The following is a 20451-nucleotide window of genomic DNA, read 5'->3' on the forward strand; positions in this document are numbered from 1 at the left end:
AGATTGCCATGCCTTCCTCCAGGGGATCTTCCCAAGCCAGGGATCAAACCCAGGTCTCCCACATTGCAGGCAGGTTCTTTACCATCTGAGCCACCAGGGAAGTCCAAGAATACTGGAGTGGGTAGCCTATTCCTCCGTGGGATCTTCCCAACCCCAAAATCAAACCAGGGTCTCCTGCATTGCAAGCAGATTCTGTACCAGCTGAGTTACCTGGGAAGCCCTAATAAATGCTAGAGATTGGACTTAAAGCCCATGAACCTTACCTTAGTGCTATACTGTAAACCTTTAAATACTCCCAACAGGAGATAAGTGTTTCCATGATTTGAGGTCAGGTAAATTGGCCAACTGTGTGTCTTGGGATCATGCTAAAACTGCAAATTTTTAGAGTCACTTAAATGTTTCTTGCCCATATAAGTCTTGGGTTACAGATGGAGTAGTCAGGAAATAATTACAGGAGTGAAAATTAAGATAAAGCTCAGATTAATTATAGCTCACATATTTCACTTTTATATTTTTGCTTCCTTTTTGGGCATAAATACAAATTTAATATTTTTAACATTTCTGTCAAAACACATTTCAAAATGCTCATTTCTATTTTTTACATTAATTTTTATTGGGGTAGAGTTGCTTTATAATGTTTTGTTATTTTCTACTGTGCTAATTGAATTCATTAACTGATTCACTAAGTGAATCAGCTATAAGTATACATATATCCCCTCTTTTTCAGATTTCCTTCCCATTTATGTCACCACAGAGCAATGAGTAGAGTTCCCTGAACTATACAATAGATTCTCATTAGTTATCTATTTTAAACATAGTATCAATAGTGTATATATTTCAATCTCCCAATTCATCCCACTGCCCCCTTTTATCTATAGAGTTGTTCTCTATGTCTGTGTCTCCATTTTGGTTTTGCAAATAAGATCATTTATACTATTTTTCTAGATTCCACAGGTATTCATTAATATATATATATCTCTGACCTACTTCAGAGTCTCTAGGTCTATCCACATCTCTACAAATGACCCAATTTCACTCCTTTTTATGACTAATATTCCATTGTATATATGTACTACATCTTCTTTATCCATTCTCCTGTTGATAGGCATTTAGGCTGATTCTATGTCATGGCTACTGTAAATGGTGCTGCAGTATTGTAAATAGTGCCCCTGCTTCATGACTTCTAACATCCCACTGGTCCAAGCAAGTCACATGGTAGATTCAGACTCAGTGGAGGTTACATGTCAAAGTATATGGGTACAGGCAGGAATGAAGAACTGGGACTATTAAGATGTGGACATGCTTTACTAATTGAATCTAATAAAGTATATAACCTTCTGATTCTCTAATTGGACCTGAATCCTAAAAGACAGACTACCTTAAACACAAACACATACACTTTGTTCATTTTCTGCTTATCTTGTACTTTTTGTTAATATGATTCATTAGCTAAAATATTCATTTCTGTAAGTCTGAGGAAAAGAATAGCAGACTTTTAAATAGAAATATCGTATCGTATGGACTGTGTGCTCAGGATACAAGACAAATATCTACATGTTTATCAAGTAAAATCTGTGTGTATGGACATTTTATTTACAAACATACCTTGCAAGAAAAACACATTTAAAAAAATAAAAATGAGCTGATCGTTCTACAAACATTCCAGTTGCCTGTTATAATGAAATTGTGCTGTGTCACTCTTAAAAGCAATGGAGATGGTATTTGCATATCAGTTTAATTGCTTTGGATTAAACATTGAAAGATGAGAGCCAAGAGAGCTTATTAAGCTGAAATGAGGGCAAGTGATAAAAAAAAAGTGATATTATGTCAACACTACGTCTGGATGTCTTTTGCTATTTCCAGTTTAAAACCTAATTTGCAGTTTTTCTTAAAATTATCACTGAAAGTCATAGAGTCTTGCAATATAATATCAAAAATTAGAAAGTTAATGCATGAATTGTGCTTGATCAATACAATTTGAAAGCCAAGCTTGAGTTTTCTCTAGTTTATTTATATTTATTTGTTCTTAATGTACTAGACGGTAAGCTTTGGAAAGACATCGTCTCATTTATGGCTCTCTTTAGGGCTTTTGGTGTATCTGGTTATAGGTGCTCAGTAAATATTTGTAAATGAATGAATGCGAAGTATGATGACCCCACCATAGTTAGAGCTGTGAAGCATTTTAGGTGAGGGGTTGGGCACTGCTGGTGTCGACTGGTGTCTGCAGCTGTACCCACAGGCTCCCTTTCACTCGGAAACAGTGTGTGTTCTCTGGCCAGCTACCTCTTCGTATAAGGGAACCATCAGTCATTAAAGTCCTCATCCATCTACACTGAAGCAGGCTATGTGGAAAGGGGCATGTGTTAGACACTTAATTTGCAATTTAGAGGGTCTCCCGTAGGGATGTTTGGTTTGGGACTTAGATTAGCAACTACCATTTGTTGGCTGTGTCCACAGCATCAGAAAATGATGTCACATCATTTGATAAATCAACAATAAGGCCGATCTCATTCATTTACATTGGAGAATTAGTACCAGTTTCAGGTGGCTCCTGTTGCTCATCAGAGTGATTTCACATTAGCCAGATAGCCTACATTGTTAGATCATCTAAAACATATCCTCTAAATTTGTGAGAATAACTCCTCCATTTCAGTCATTCTGGATAATTTACTTATGGAATATCTAAGGGTTAGTGTTAGTCGTTCAATTGTGTCCGACTCTTTGCGACCCCGTGGACTGTAGCTTACCAGACTCCTCTGTCCATGGGATTCTCCAGGCAAGAATACTGGAGTGGGTTGTCACTCTCTTCTCCAGGGGACGTTCCCAACCCATGGATTGAACCCGGGTTTCCTGCATTGCAGGCAGATTCTTTACCATCTGAGCCACCAGGGAAGACCCGAGGTTCCCCTAAAGCCCCTGAAAATGAAGCATTTTATATGCCACAACTGTTTTATTGTTGTTGTTTTGACTTTTTATTCATGGCAAAAAAAACCACACACAAAACATAACATTTACCATTTTAATCATTTTTAAGAATACAGTTCAGCAATATTAGGTATATTCACACAATTTCTATAACAATTTCATCTTGCAAAACTGAAACTCTACTCACTAAACAATTCCCCATTTTTCCCACCACATCTAAGTTCTATCATCCCAAACATAGTACTCCAATCTAATAAGACTCCATCAGACTGTTATGACATGACCAAAACAAGGAAACGAAGACAGGAGAACATTATCTTATTTGCATACATTGGTATATGCCTGGAATTTAAAACTTCTAATCAATGAGGTGGTTTGAAATAAAAAGGAGTACCTTACTGATTAGTCTTCTTCTTGCTCCTTAGTAGCCTTAGAATTTTATAAAAGGAAACTTTTATGTTACAGTGTGTGAGAATGACCTATGACTGAATTGTGAATTCAGGAATTTTTTGGTTCAAAGTGAAGAAAACAAACAAGAGCTGCATTTAATTTTCTTATTTCTCATCATTATATTAACCTCTGCTTAAAGTTAAATTATTTTTAAATAGTAATAACACTCATTTAGTATTCTTTTGATGTTTTAAAGACACCTGTGACATTAAAGACAGAGTTAGAGAATATAAATATACATATGTTTATAATTATATAAATAGTAAAATTTTAACCATTCAAGTAAAAACACTGCTGCTGCTGCTAATACTCTATAAATATCATACAATCTATGTTTGAAAAAATGAACATGGCACAATGTACTGCCAAAGCCACAGATGTGAATGGGGAAGTGGTGAGAGATGGGGAAGAGATACAGGACAAATCCATGTTAAAAAAAGGCCTTGTATAGCCAAAAAAATGTAGTCTGAATTTGATTCCACAGAATAAGCAGATGAAGGAAATATATTAAGCAAAAGAGTGTGACATGGTCAGAAATTTCACAGATGAAAACATTTTATCATTAATTCATTTGCTAGTGCCAGGATTCATTGAATTTCTCTAGGAATCCTTCAGAGTTAGAGTAGGAGTTTGAGATGAGAAGGGTATGCTGATAGATTTTCTATCTTTTTAATTGTTTAAAATTACTTGGTGATTAATTCAGTTACTTGGTGAATTATTCTAACACCAAATAGTAAAGACTATGATACCATCAAGAAAAAGATAAATGTCACCATATTTGGACATGTTAAATAAAAGATGGTTACCAGTCATCTAAGGAAATACCATTACAATATCATTACAATAAATTTAAGTCTTTTAATAATTTAAATAAATAAAATATCATTATAATAAAATTAAGTCTTTCAACAAAAATAACTATTTACAAAATATTTTTTCTGGTATTTTCAAATATTCCATTCTTTTCCAGCAAACTTCAATTCCATAAAATCAGGAAGATGACATTTTTGAGTGATATAAATCTTTACATTCACATACATTTTAAAAGTATTTTTCACATGAATGCATTTGCTCAAGTTTTTTGGAGGGAGGGCATTTGAACTAGTCATTTAATTTCTTACATCTTATCTTAAAATATATTGTTTCGGAGCTACAGAGATATTTTTTAAAATTAGCTAGCATGTGTATTAAGAGATATCTTCATATTAAAATTATTCATTCTTACTCCCGTTGTCATTTCTTATAACAGCTCATCTAAACTTAGCATTTTTTATTCACCCATCCCTTATAAGTCAAGAAACTTTTACCCTTTCTCTCTTGTGATTATTATCTTGTCTGATGGGGACAAAATAATTGAGACAGAATAGAGGAGCAAGACAAATGGCAGACAGCAGGTGCATTCGTATATTATGAAGTGTTTGCAAAATAATAAGCACTGCATGAATAATGCATTTGATGAATATTGTCTGGCAAATGATATTGGGTCATATATCCAAATTGTCCCTCAATTACTGAAGAATGAAGTACAAGTGCCTAATGCATCCAGTTTTATCAGACAGAGAAAGAATTCACCATGTGGTGCATCTACTTAGAGTAAAAAGGCTATGGTTTTTAAGACAGGACTAAAATCTTTGTATCTATCTATATTGACAATTTGAAAATGTAAGCAGTATGTAATAATAAATAAGTTTAATTATAGGTAATTTGAAGACCTAGGAATATATAAGGAATAATGAACATACAAATAAAAGGAACCCAAATAATATATGTATGTAAAGAAATTTTAAAACCTAATAAATATATAAATATAAGGAATATGTAAATATAAGGAACCTAAGGAATATAAATATATATAAAATGTGGAAACCTAAGGCTATATAATAACATATATATATATACACATGTAATTTGAAAACCTAAGGAATACATATCTAATCCTATATATTTTTGCTTATTTTTAAAAAAGTCTGGTGTGTGTTTTTTATTTGAAAAATTAAACTTCCATGCCATATTTGACACTGATATAAGGTTGACTTTTATACAATGTAACAAAACTATCATTTGTACTAATATTATTACCATAGTTTAGTTTCAGTTTAAATACTTATGCTCATTTCTTTCAAATATTTACTATTGTATCAATTAAAATTTAAAATTAATTGAATTTTAATATTTAATATATATAATATAATATATATAACTTTGACAATAAACTTAAGAAGTAGACCTAATGATTTATATTTTTATAGACAAAGAAATGGAGATTCAGAGAAGTCAGGAAATAGGCTAAAAGTTAGTAAATTGCAGAGGTGGTATTTTGACATGGTGCTTAGTGCCACAGCCCACTTTTTTTAATTAAATCATTTCCCTGTTCCTTTAAAAAGCCTACCCATGTGAAATACTGAGACATTATACACCAAAATGGAGTGAACACTCAGAAACCCTTGGATCCAATAGTCTTGTGTCGTTCTTAAAAAGATTCAGACGTAATGCAAGTCAGGACTTTGGAGGGGCTGGTGTGTTCTCCTCTTTCCCTTTTGACTGGCTTGCTGTCTGCTCACCAGGTGGCTGTGGCTGAGCTGCAGGGGCCACTGCTGTTGCCACGGCCACTGGGTGCTGCAAGATTCTGAACTCTACTGGCTGAGGCTGTGGGTGCAGCTGCAAGGTGGAGGCAAGCTGAGCTCTGTGCTGAGAGAGGCTTGGCCGGGGGCTGCTCTGGGCAGAGCCCGCCTGAGACAACACAACTGCCTGGGGCTGCAGAAATCTCTCCACTTCGTTGAGGTTAATGACCATGGCTTGCTGAGCAGATAACGCCATTTGACTGACTGAACCTTCTACAGGATCCTGTGGCACTGACTGTGGAGGATGTGAAGTTGTAGGCTGTTGAAGTTGTGTCTGTGGCATCAGCTGGTAGAGTCACTGCTGCATCGGCTGCTGCAGCTGCTCCTGGGCCTGCTGCTGGGTGTTCAAAATGAGTGAGCCTGGTGGAAGCTGGAGTAGAGGGAAAGGCATGAGACTGGGAGTATTTTTAACAAGTTGAAGACCTCCTTGAGAAGAAACTGGTAGTGCGGTGGTCTGCACATGTGGTGGCTGAGCTTCTACAGGCAGGGGGCCGGGCTGGATCCCTGTGGGCTGGGTGTCCGGCTGGATCCCTGAGGGCTGGCTGTCCGGCTGGATCCCTGTGGGCAGGGTGTCTGGCTGGATTCCTGTGGGCAGGGTGTCCGGCTGAATCCCTGTGGACAGAAGCCCAGGCACAATCCCTGTGGGCAGGGTGTCTGGCTGGATTCCTGTGATCTGGGTATCTGGCTTGATCCCTGTGGGCAGGGTGTCTGGCTGGATTCCTGTGGGCAGGGTGTCCGGCTGAATCCCTGTGGACAGAAGCCCAGGCACAATCCCTGTGGGCAGGGTGTCCGGTTGGATTCCTGTGAGCTGGGTATCTGGCTTGATCCCTGTGGGCAAGGTGTCTGGCTGGATTCCTGTGGGCAGGGTGTCTGGCTGGATCCCTGGGGACAGTACCCTGGGCCTGATCCCTGTGGGCATGGGGCCAGGCCTGATCCCTGTGGGCAGGGTGTCTGGCTTGATCCCTGCAGGCAGGGGGTCAGACAAGATCCCTGTGGGCAGGGGGCTGGGCGAGATCCTTGCGAGCAGGGTGTCTGGCTGGATCCCTGTAGACAGAAGCACAGGCTTGATCCCCATGGGCAGGAGCTTGGGCTTGATCTCCCTGGACAGGAGCCTGAGCTTGATCCCTATGGGCTGGAGGCCAGGCTTGATCCCTGCTGGTTGGTGTTCAAACTTGGTCCCTGAGGGCAAGGGGCAAGGCTTGATCTCTCTGAGCTGGGGGCCAGGCTTGATCCTTATGGACTGGAGGCCAGACTTGATCCCTATGGGCTGGAGGCCAGGCTTGATGCCGGTTGGTTGGTGGTCAAGCTTCATCTCTGTGGGCAGGGTTCCAGGCTCGATCCTTGTGGGCACGGGGCCAGGCTTGATCCCTATGGGCTGGGAGCCAGGCTTGATCCCTATGGGCTGGGGGCTAGGCCTGATCCTTATTGGTTGGTGGTCAAGTTTCATCTCTGTGGGCAGGGTTCCAGGCTCAATCCCTGTGGGCTGGGGGCCAGGCTTGATCACTATGGGCTGGGGGCCAGGCTTGATCACTATGGGCTGGGGGCCAGGCTTGATCACTATGGGCTGGAGGCCAGGCTTGATCACTGTTGGTTGGTGGTCAAGCTTCATCCCTGTGGGCAGGGGGCCAGGCTTGATCACTATGGGCTGGAGGCCAGGCTTGATTCCTGTGGACAGGGAGCCAGGCTTCATCCCTATGGGCTGGGGGCCAGGCTTGATCACTATGGGCTGGGGGCCAGGCTTGATCACTATGGGCAGGGGGCCAGGCTTGACCCCTGTTGGTTGGTGGTCAGGCTTCACCACTGTGGGCAGGGGGCCAGGCTTCATCCCTATGGGCTGGGGGCCAGGCTTGATCACTATGGGCAGGGGGCCAGGCTTGACCCCTGTTGGTTGGTGGTCAGGCTTCATCCCTGTGGATAGGGGGCCAGGCTTCATCCCTATGGGCTGGGGGCCAGGCTTGATCACTATGGGCAGGGGGCCAGGCTTGACCCCTGTTGGTTGGTGGTCAGGCTTCATCCCTGTGGGCAGGGGGCCAGGCTTCATCCCTATGGGCTGGGGACCAGGCTTGATCACTACGGTTAGGGGGCCAGGCTTGACCCCTGTTGGTTGGTGGTCAGGCTTGATCCCTGTGGGCAGGGGGCCTGGCTTCATCCCTATGGGCTGAGGGCCAGGCTTGATCCCTGTGGGCAGGGGGCCAGGCGTCATCCCTATGGGCTGGGGACCAGGCTTGATCACTACGGTCAGGGAGCCAGGCTTAACCCCTGTTGGCTGGTGGTCAGGCTTTATCCCTGTGGGCAGGGGGCCAGGCTTGACCCCTGTTGGTTGGTGGTCAGGCTTGATCCCTATGGGCAGGGGGCCAGGCTTCATCCCTATGGGCTGGGGGCCAGGCTTGATCATTATGGTCAGGGGGCCAGGCTTGACCCCTGTTGGTTGGTGGTCAGGCTTTATCCCTGTGGGCAGGGGGCCAGGCTTCATCCCTATGGGCTGGGGGCCAGGCTTGATCACTATGGGCAGGGGGCCAGGCTTGACCCCTGTTGGTTGGTGGTCAGGCTTCATCCCTGGGGGCAGGGGCTCCAGCCTGATCCCTGTGGGCAGGGGTCTAGGCTTGATCCTTCTGGTCTGGGGGCCAGGCTTGATCTTTATGGGCTGTGGGCCAGGCTTGATCCCTATGGGCTGGGGGCCAGACTTGACCTCTGTTGGTTGGTGGTCAAGCTTCATCTCTGTGGGCGGGGGTCCAGGCTTCATCCCTGTGGGCAGGGTACCAAGATTGATACCTGTGGACAAGAGTCTGGACTTGATGCCTGTAGGCAGGAGCTCCAGCTTGATCCCTGTGGGCAGGGGGCTGGGCATGAGCCTAATGGGCAGGGAACCCAGATTAATCCCAGTGTGCAGGAGGCTAAGCTTGATCCCTGTAGGCAGGGGGCCAGGCTTGATTCCTGCAGGAACTGTAGTAGAGTCCTGCACTGGCTTAGAGCCACTTCCTAAGGCCTGGCCTCCTCCACTAGGGTGCACCTCTTTGGTATTATCCAGATCAAAGGATGTGGCTGAAGCTTCAGTCCTTTGTGATGAGCCCACAGTGGACAGGGCCATGGCAGGAAGTGAGCTAACTTGACTCACCTCCATAGATGATTTCTGGGAAAGACTTGGTAGCTTAGGAGCAGAAGCAGGAGATGGAAATTTATGAGAGCTGCTTGCCTGCTGTGAAGTGAAACTGTCACCCCAGGAGCTCTCTCCTGAGTTCAAGGGAAGTCTGATGGATGAAGGAGGATGTTTGGCTCCCTTGTTCGGCACTGAAGACTGAACCGATCCATTCTTAGGCTGTTCTGGCTCTTTCCCTGGAAAAGGTTGCCTGAAACCAGCTGAGTCATCGGAAGACTGAACTGACCCAATCTTAGGCTGCTCTAGTTCTTTCCCTGGAGAAGGTGGCCTGAGATCAGCTGAGTCACCAGAGCTGTGTGACATCTGCACTGGACATTGGGTGCTATTCTGGGATGATTCCTCAGACGGACTGACCACCCTCACATCATCAGTCTCTGGCCCGGACAGGAAACTAATGGGATGGTCATCTGTGAAGGAATGGTGGGGAGACATCTGTCTCTCATATCTGACTTTTCTTTTTTTTTCATGGGAACTTTCTTTTCCAGAGATAAGAGGATCATTAAACGGATGCATGAGTATCTGCTTTGTTACCTGGGAATGACTGCTGTCTTCATATCCAAATATAGAATCTTCTCCTACCTCATAAGTTGGCCAGACTGTTGGTTCTAAGTCATCATATTTGAAAGGCATAGTATATTTCTCCACATCCACTTCAGAAGGCACAGCCAAATCACAGGGTCTCTCTTTCCACATATCTACACACATGCCTGCTTGCAAAGTTTTGAGGTCATACTGCTCATCTTTTTTAGTTTCTTGTCTTTTTGTGAAAGAAGTCTGGGCTGTTAGCTCAGAAGGAAGTGTATAGGGAGACAAGTCCTGCTGCCGATTCAGAGAGGCTGTAGAAAATCTCTTCAAATTCCTTTTCATGGGAACAGTGTTCAGTTTTTGTCTGTTATAGAGCAATCTGTTTTCAGTGCAAGCTACTGATACAGAAGGGTCTAAACACAGTGGTTCGGCTGTAGCTAAGATCAGTTGGCTCTCAAGCAAAAGTTTGTCCTCCTCAGTCCAGTTCTGGTTGTCGCTGGCTATGGCCTCTACATCGCAGGCTAACGTCTGCATGGTGGGACGTAAGAGAATATGTCTGCTTTGGTAACTCGGAGGCTCCCCTTCACTGGACTGCCTGTAGTCCCGTATTTCCACTATGACACACCCCTGATGAAAGACATTAACCGGAGACTTCTCCAGGAAATCCATCATAACAGGAGGCAATTCTTGAGCATCTAAGTATTCTAGCAATTCCCCTTCTTCATAATGCAGTCGAATGCTCTCTATAAATGATCCATTTTCCCCCTTGAGCATGAGCGAATAGCCCTGCTTTCCTGGATACAGGTTGACCACCAAACAGGGCAACGATTCTCTCTTAAGGAGCTTCTCTAATAGGTTCACGTTGCTTCTTAATTCCTCTGCAACCTCAGGCTCTTTTTCACTTTCTTCTACATAAATGTCATAAAGTTTTTCATAAAGAGACATCTCCCCACTTGATGAGTTTTTCCTTTTCGGAGGTCTTTGTTGGGCACTTGCAATGACAGATTCTGCAAGATCCAAAGCTCTCTCTAGAGATTGTTCCATTGTAGTAAGAGAGCGGGGTCCGAAAAGAAGAGAAAATGGAAGTGCCCTGACGAACTTAGTGAAAATCGTCTTTAATATCAATATGTAGGTCTACAAACCACCCCTCCCGAACTTCACAGTGGGACCACCAGCCTAAGTTTAGTACGCCAAGGAAGTGCTACACAAAATTCTTGTGAGTTTCTGAAAATATTTATATCTATAGGGGTTATGGCCTTTGTGCTAGGCCTGGCCTCACCTTTGCGACCTCTCCTCAGGCGCAGCCGGAAGTCGTTATTGTGAGGGACACAGGGACTTCCGTCCGCCGATGTGCTCCTCAATAGCCTCTGCAGTCTGCCGGCCTCCATGGTGGCGATGGACTGGTTATTGAACTGCACTTCCGGTTCTCCTGCCTGTGCTTCCTACTGGCGAGTTGGGCCAGACATCCGTATCCAGTCCGTGCGGCTTTTCAAGGTGATCGCAAAAAACACTTTTTATTTTTCTAGGAACTGATGCAGTGTCATTCTTTTTTTAATATGCAAATTCACAGTTTTTATTTCAGCAAAGTTATCTAGAATTATTGTCGGAATCTTTCTTCTGTTTCTTTGATTTGCTTTTTTCCCCTTTAAGGATTTCCGTTATAAGTACATTGGATAATCTCTTCCTGCCTTTTCTATTATGTTCTTTCTAAAACTTTATTTCCTTCTTTCTTTTCTATCCTTTAGATCTTTTAGGGTATCCTTGATGACCCTTTGTTAATTGTGGTTATACCTCTTCTCCCTAGGGAACTCCATATTACTGCCGTGACAAATTGCCATGAACTTGGTGGTTCATGCCATGAACACACCTGTTTTGTTTGTTTGTTTGTTTCCTCATAGTTCTGCAAGTCAGAACACAGAGCAGTCTCAGTTTCAGTTCAGTTCAGTTCAGTTCAGTTCAGTCGCTCAGTTGTGTCCGACTCTTTGCGACCCCATGAATCGCAGCACGCCAGGCCTCCCTGTCCATCACCAACTCCCGGAGTTCACTCAAACTCATGTCCATCGAGTCGGTGACGCCATCCAGCCATCTCATGCTCTGTTGTCCCCTTCTCCTCCTCCCCCCAATCTCTCCCAGCATCAGGGTCTTTTCCAATGAGTCACCTCTTCGCATGAGGTGGCTAAAGTATTGGAGTTTCAGCTTCAGCATCAGGGTCTCATAAGTCCAAAATCAGATTTGCCTGTGCTAGGCTCTTAACTGGAGGATCTGGGGAAGAAACCACCTGTAAGCTCATTCAACTAGTTGGCCAAATTCAGATTCTTGTGGTTATAGGATTAGGATTAAGGTTTCTTTTTTTTTTTTTTTCTGATTTCTGTCAGGGGCCACTCCCAGTTCCTAAAAGTTGATCACATTCTTTGCAAGTGCCTTCCTCCATCCTCAAGCCAGTGATGACATATTGAATACTTTTTCTGCTTCATGCGCCTCTGACTTCTTCTTCTGCCACCATCTGAAGAAGATTCTATGCTTTTAAGGGACCATGTGTATAATCCAGGGTAATACTCCCTATTTTAAGTCATGGTGCCATATAATGTACTATAATGACAGGAGTGTTAACTCATTATTTTCACATGTTCTGAGAATTCAAGTAGGCCATCTTTCACTTGCCATTTTAGAAATTATGCCTATCATAGGTACTTTGTAATTCAGTCTTTATTTATTCTGTTTCTACTAAGTTTGATTAGCTCCTGTTTCATATTTCATGTTGTTTGTTTTTTTGTCTTTAAAGTTTAAAAAAAAGTTTATGATTCCAATTCTGCAATGCTTATTTAAGTATATGATTCCTGTTGGAGTGTCAAGTTAAATTTTTCCTCGGCTTTGTGCAACTGTGGATGTGTATGTTTGCATATGTGTTCTGCAGTAGTTTTATCTGCTGAATTAATTCTCATTGTTTACTTTTTTTTTTCCTCCTGAACCAGCAATAGGAGACACTTTGAAGTGGGTAGGTTAGGGGATTGCATGGCTTATTTTGATTTTGTAATTTAAGGTCACCTTCTTTTTCTGTCATTATGATACATTGATTTTATTATTATTAATGTTGGTTGTTGTGATATTTTTCAACAAATTGTACATTTTTTTTTAAAATTGTACATTTTTTACAAGTCTGATTTCTTCTGATTCTTAGTCACAGTCTTCATTCATTCATTCGAGTCCTTTATCTTCTGTTAGTTCCTTTTTCCCCTCAGTCTTTGAAGGACATGTTTCCTCTTAAAGGTACCGTACTCTTCGTAAGAAGGGATGACCACCTTTGGTGCTATACTTTTTCTGTACTCCTTTCTTCTGATTTCCCAGTAACCAGCACTCTAATATACCTGGTCTCAAATCATATCTCAGTGTTTCCCATCTCAGGGTTTGACCTCAGAAATCTCCTAAAAATTAATAAAAATAAGACCATTAATCCAGTAGGAAAAAAAATCAAGATGACAGTTCACAAAGGGATACAAATGCTATTTAAGTATATGAAAAATATTCAACCTCACAATAAAATTGCAAGTTAAGACAAAAATAAATAAAAGACCATGTTTTTACCTATTAGATTACCAGAGATGAAAGCAATTCATAGCTTCCCATGTTAGTTAATGGTATGAGAAGACTGGCACTCTCAAACATTTTTGTTGAGGGTGTTAATTGGTCCAATTCCTGTGGATAACAAAGAACCTAGTAATAGGATTTGCCCTGAGGATTGGCTTCAGGGTATCTGGGGCTCATCAGTGGGGATTTTTTTCACCATTGGCATGTACTCATTAAAAATTGACTTTTCAATTTTTTTAAAAAAGTGCTGCATTTACCCGATTACCTTGTAAACCACTAGCACATAAATGTCATCCATTAGTGGGGGCAGCAATATTTCATCCTGAATATCACTCAGTAACATTATAGTACTCAAGAGGAAATGAATAACATGGACAAAAGCCCAGGGAAATTCTGTATTTAAGGGGAAATGAGAGAATGAACCAAGACACAAAAGGAAAACTAGGAAAATAATAAAAACTCAAGATAAATAGACATAAATAAAATTAAATTGTAATATGCTCTAGCCAGATAACAGTTGAAAATCAGGTTACTGATAGTCCTAGTAACAGTATTTTCTGAGAAATATTGGGGAGAAAATTCAGACGATGGTAGGAAAAGAGATGAGCCTGGGTTGAGAAAGTGAGGAAAGTAGTTAACACTCCTAAAAGATTTTTATTAGTGAAGGGAAAGAGGTAAGTCATAGGTAGATATAGAGTACACACACATGCACATGAACATGCAATATCTCTTTGTAAAATATCTCAGTATTGCACCAGTGGATCAAGTAAATATTACATGCATAATGATATTATCAATAATACTATTTTGGAATTTGGGGAAAGGATGTAAACCTTCTTGTAGACTTTTATTCAACAAATGACAAGCTAACAATTCAAAGTAATAATTTGTTCATCTTGTGTGCTTTATACATTATTGACGTGAAGTGAAGTGAAGTGAAGTCGCTCAGTTGTGTCTGACTCTTTGCGACCCCAGGGACTGTAGCCTACCAGGCTCCTGCATCCATGGGATTTTCCAGGCAAGAATTCTGGAGTGGGTTGCCATTTGCTTTATACTTTATTGACATAATAAATGGTAAATTAAAACTCCAGTAACTGCACAGTCAAATTACGCCATGATACTTTGTACAATTTGGATTCCAAATAAATCCATGTTAGTAAAGAATACAAGAAGCCAGAAGTAATGTAATAGCTTTTGTAAATTAGTCACCAAGTTGATCAATTACCATTGTATTTAATAGACTAGTGAACAGAAGGGTTTTGAGAGTGGAAATGATTACAATGCTGTTGCATAGATTGTAGCTTTGAGAAAGCACTCAAGGAAAAGATATCTGGTTAATCATTATGATACTCTTCATGTATGTATGAGAAATTATTTGGGAAAACCCTGCATCCTGATAAAGCTGAATATAACATGGTTGAATCCTTCCCCTCCATAAGAGTTCTCTCTCCCTTTGTTTTCGTGCTATTATCATAATGGACTTTTAAGGAAAAAAACTGATTTTGTGATTGGAAATCATGTATACAATAGAGCTATTTTTAGTACTTTATAACAGTTTCATTGTAAGAAGAACATGAGAAATAATCTTATAGTATTGATAGAAATGTATTTTGACAGCATACTGTTGCATAGTCTCCTGTAACTGTTACATAGTCTCCATCTTTCCTCTGGCTTGGGATAAATGTTTTTCATATAACCCATACTGTTGAATACTGAATTTCAAAATGTCTGTTCTAAGTTGACATCTGCAAATATTCAACTATCCAGTTCTAAAATCTCCTTGGTGGTTCATCCATCTAAAACCAGCAGAGCACAGCTAAGAAGAAGCCCTCATTCATGGTGTTTTCTTCCTTCCTTCCTTCCTTTCTTTCCCTCCCTGCTGCTGCATCTAGGGTTGCCTTCCCATCAACGGCAGTTCTTTCTGGCAATGATATGAGATGAGTTTAACTGAGTTTCAAAATGCATGAGTCTTCACTCCTGGAAAGGGTGTTCTGTTCATAATGAGCCTTTCTATAAAAATGAAAAGTTGAATCTGAAGAACAGCAGTGGAAGATGGTTATATATGCAGTAGGATAAGGAGATTAAATATAAAGAACTATATGATTTATCTCTTTTACGAAGTACTGCTGGAAAGGAGATTAAGCTTTTAAAAAGAGGAGACCTTGATATAAATTCCCTGTTTAATCAGTGGCGAAAATACTATGAATAATGAAGGGGATGTGGAACACCACTAGGCCTACAGTGTGAAAATTCAAAGAGATACAGTAAGGTTGACAATCTAAGAGGTTAAACCTCCAGAGCAGAAAATGGTAACTGCAATAAGACATACTATGTAACGGTTTGCTCATTACAAAGTGTTTTTATATCAGGATGTTATTTACTTCTCACAACAACTCTATGAGGTTAAGTATCCTCCCAATTTTATGATCAGTTAACTGAAGTTCAGGGAAGGACAAGTTATTTATCCATGATCACAACAGCTTGTTAGTGGATTCCTCTGCCCTCGCAAATGTCCTCTTCTTTAATATTTGTTACCACATTTTGATAAAGATGCAACCCACTTATATTTTGTTTTTAACACTTTTAATTGTATCTCTAATATCACTCCATGACATTGCATTCTGCCAACCTGAGTGTATGTTATTCCTACCTTCTTTGTTGACAAGAATCCATAGTTGTCACATTTTAGCCATGTTTATATTTATAAGGAAATATAAATCATTAGCTCATTTTCTTTTCCCTGAAAATGGCCTATTTTTACCAAATAACATTATTAGATTTCTGATATTTAAACCATTTGTTCTTTTAGGGAATTGTAGGTGATTCAGATTAATGGCTCTTCTTTCAGGTCAGAAAAATGTAAAAAATTGCAGTTGACTGGAATTAATACTAAAATTGCCTAAAAAGTATTGAAAAGAAACCAACTGTGAAATGTACATAAATTATACAGAGTAAAAAAGTCTCTTCTCAAAAACATCTAATTCTGCTTTTAAATTAAATTAACTCACAGTTTAATTCTGTCCCCCGCCCCTTTGTTTTAGATATACAAAGGAAAGGATTTCCTCATAGAAAGGAAAATGCAAAAGCACCCTTATTTATTAAATGGGCCACGTTTAGAGGTGTTATATGTAATACTTGCAAATATATAATTTGCTTACCTCTTTCTTTTACCTCCTGGGTGATTTTTAGCAATTTATGTGTAATGTAGATTAAACACTCATATATTTGTTTCCTAAACTACTATATTAGCCAAGATCTAGTCAGTTAAAGCAAGTTCATTATAAGCAGTTCAGTAGGGATAATTTAATGTGGGAAATGGGTTATAAATATGTGAGAAGTGCTGAAATGGTGGGACATAGGCAATCCAGGGATTAGCAACCACACCTATATATGAAGAGAAGAAGAGAGGAAGGAATTGGTGTTATCAGACCCAGAAGCTGAAACAACACATCCTCTCTTAAAAAAACCCAACCTGGAAGTCAGTTGGCGTGAGAGCCTGAGACATGGGGAATGTATTTACGGGACAAAGTGGTAAGCAAGACGGATAAGACTCACTTTCTTGTGGAAGAGAAAATAAAAATAAAGTCAGGAAAAATATAAATTAGTGATCATTGACAGGATAAATATAATATAGAGTGGCATACTAAAGAATTATAAGCCTTCATTGTTTCCATGGATTTTTTTTGTATTAATTTCGTTTTATTCAATATTGCATTGAGGTAATATTGACCTTAATTTTTGAGTTATTGGCACCCCTCACTTGCATTACAAGCTTACCTGGTGGCTCAGTGGTAAAGAATCTGAGGAAACACGGGTTCAATCCCTGAGTGGGAAAGGTCCCCTGGAGAAGGAAATGGCAACCCATCCAGTATTCTTGCCTGGAGAATCCCATGGACAGAGGAGCCTGGTGGGCTACAGTCCATGGGGTTGCAAAAAATCAGATAAGACTTAGTGACTAAACAGCAACAACACTGGCATCACACTAGTTCCACTGGGATAAAACTAACATTTCAAGGGATTTCTAGTTATTTTGCTTGAGCAACTAGGTAAATGTTGTGTCTATCAGTGATAGAGGGGAGACTAGGGTAAGAACAGATTTGAGGGTAGAAGTAAGGATTTATTTATGAGTCATATTAGATCTAAACTAATTTTTTAATTTCAGTTAAGTATGATAAGCAACCGGGCATGTAAATCTAAATTTTAGATAGAGGTCAGAGCTAGAGATATGCATACCGGAGACAAAAACATAGAGGTGGTATTTGAAGTGAAAGGGATAAATGAGATTATATAGAGGGAGATTAAATGTGGTAATGCATATAAAGATTTTTTAAAAATAATAGCTTTGTTGACATATAGTTCACATATCATATTTTTCCCATACAAAGTGTAAAATTTAAATTTTTATTGTGGTAAAATGCACTTAACATATAATTTACCATTTTGACCATAGTTAGTTGTACAATTTAGTGACATTAATTACATTCATGTTGTTGCTCAATCATCACCACTATCTATTTCTAGATATTTTTCATCATCCCAAATAGAAACTCTGTATCCATTAAACAGTAATCCCCCATTCCTTCCTCTCTCCCCAGCCTTATCTCTAGCAGTTTGCCAATCCTGTGTACCTTATGTAAATGGAGTCATAGGATATTTGTCCTTTTGTGTCTTGATTTATTTCACTTAACATAATGTTTTCAGGCTTCATCCATGTTGTAACATGTATCAGAATTTCATTCCTTTAAAGTCCAAGTAAGATCCTACTGTATGTCTATACCATGCTTTGCTTATTTCTTCATCTTTTGGTGGACATTTGCACTTTTTGGCTATCATGAGTAATGCTGTTATGAACATTATTGTACAAGTATCTGTTTATGTCTCTGCTTTCAGTTCTTTTAGGTATATGACTAGGAGTGAAATTGCTGGATCATATGGTAATGCTGTGTTTAACTTTTTGAAGAACTGCCAAACTGGTTTTCCACACAACTGTACCATTTTCCATTCCCACTAGCAATGCACAAGCGTTCCAACTTCTCCATATCTTCGCCAAACTTGTTTTCCTTTAAAAAAAATAGATATCTTAATGGGTGTGAATTAGTATTTCATAAAGTTTTTTTTACAATGTTCTTTACCCTACCATTTTCTCTCAGTAGAATATAAGTGCCATAGGACCAAACACTTGTTTATTCACTGCTTTATCCCCAGTTGGACCAAGTACATAGTCTTCATTCAATAAATGTTGACTGAGTGAATGAATTTTAAATGTTCAATAAGTGATATTTAATTAGCTCTTGTAGTAAATGATAGTTAATGTATTCATTCCTGTATTATGTTGAGTGTCTCCTACTGGGCTTAATGGTTTTGTTTTGTTTCTATGAAATGGCCTGCCTTTGCTGTGAAAAGTTTAAGAGGTAATATACCAAAATTTACATAGAATGAAACTTCCTCAAACCATAACAAGAGAAAAGGAAGTAAAACACTTGAAAATGTGACATTAGAAAGTGATGAAAAAGCAAGCAAGATCTCACTTGTTATCTTCAAATTGGAGCACTAAGTTGGTGCTGTGAACAGGTAAATTCAGGGAGGTCCCTGCAGTCCCTTCTTCAGAAAGTAATTCTAGTTCCATATCCATTTCCCTCAAACCTTTCTTGAGTGAGGAGTAGTTTTCCCAGATAGATACACTGTTCTGTCTTCTTTGTGTATGTAGAAGTTGAGCCACTTTATAAATATGCTAAGTTCACAGTCACTCTTTACATTAAACTCTTGACTGTGCATTTTGATAAACATTGTGTCTTCAAAATAACACCAGTCTCCAGAGTCTGGAAATATGCACCTGTCAATTTTATGGAACAGATTCAGTTTTTGTGTTTTACATGTAGTTAAATATATGATATAAATGCCCATTATAATTAAGTTTATCTACCATTTTCACAGTTAATTTTACTTATCACTTGTATTTTTATCTTGAAGTCAAGGAAAGCCAAGCTATTGTCAGGAAATTTTGACCTGGAAAGTGAAAATAAATAAAGCATATGACCATTATTATATTCATAAAATACTTAGAGAAGTATTAGTAGAAAAAAATCACTGATTATAGCAACTATTTGGTAACATTGTCCAGATTTGGTTTACATACAGTAGGGGGAAAGTATGGCTTTAAATTTCAAAACATTAGGCTAACTCTGAAAAATCTATTTATACATGGGTAAAATTTCAGCAGACTCTGGTAGTTCTCTGTCTTCTTTAAAGATCAGTATAGATTTTGTTTTACTCTATTGAAATTTTCCCTGGAATTTTCATCATAAAATGAGGGGTGGGGTGCAGGATTAGCCGAGTGTGTGAATCCTAAGTCACCTCTTTTCCACAGCAGTCTAGGAGCAAGATTTAATAGTACAAGAGTTATTAGAGTCACTTTAGAAAAACCTCCCTGTGTGATGCTTGGAGAGAAAAAAAGTGATTTGCAACTGACCCAAATGTGGCTCAAGCATTTATGCTCCCCTTCTCTCATCTTTCCCTTATCTTTCAAATCAAGGAAGTCTACTGTGCTAAAAAGGTCTGTTGTAGGCATGGTGGGAGGAGATTAACCAGGTTAGGGTTCATTGCCAGGAAATCTTTACAGCTGTGTTGTAATTTTTGCCTGGCTTGCAAGAGACATTTTCATGGCACATCCACATTCTTGACATGTGCTATGTCAAAGAAGCATACAGAGAAAGGTGGTAAAAAGTGTTGGGTTGGCAAAAAGTTCGATCACTTTTTTCTGTACCAGCTTATGGAAAAACCCAAATGAACTTTTTGGCCAACCCAAAAGAATATTGGGATATAGGTGAGGATTGTTTAGAGGGCTTAAGCAAAAAGCAGTGTAAATCAGAACTTTGTAGCCATAAACTAATAGTTCATTCATTCATTTAACAAATGTTATTCAGAGTGCCTAATATATGCCTGGCACTGTACAAGACACTCAGGGATATCATTAGGCTTCTTAAGTCCTTATTCTAAATCAGCCATCACTGAACAAATTCTTATAATGTATTATTCCCCATATGTCAGGAGAAACTGGAGTATTCAGAAAAGCAGAAAGAGTTTAAGAGATTTTTTAAGTCCCTAAATCATTTAAAACTTAAGCATAGAATAACCATAGGACTCAACATTTCCACTCCTAGATACGCACGCAAAAGTATTGCAAGAAAT

General features: G+C 39.7%; 1 protein-coding gene across 1 annotated transcript in view; it reads left to right on the forward strand.

The window, feature by feature from the left end:
- Positions 1-20451, forward strand: part of IL1RAPL1 (interleukin 1 receptor accessory protein like 1) — a 757712-nt gene that overhangs the window by 159997 nt on the left and 577264 nt on the right. The gene's annotated exons all lie outside the window — the stretch shown is intronic.

This window comes from Muntiacus reevesi, chromosome X (assembly GCF_963930625.1).
Source record: "Muntiacus reevesi chromosome X, mMunRee1.1, whole genome shotgun sequence".
Lineage (NCBI taxonomy): Eukaryota > Metazoa > Chordata > Mammalia > Artiodactyla > Cervidae > Muntiacus > Muntiacus reevesi.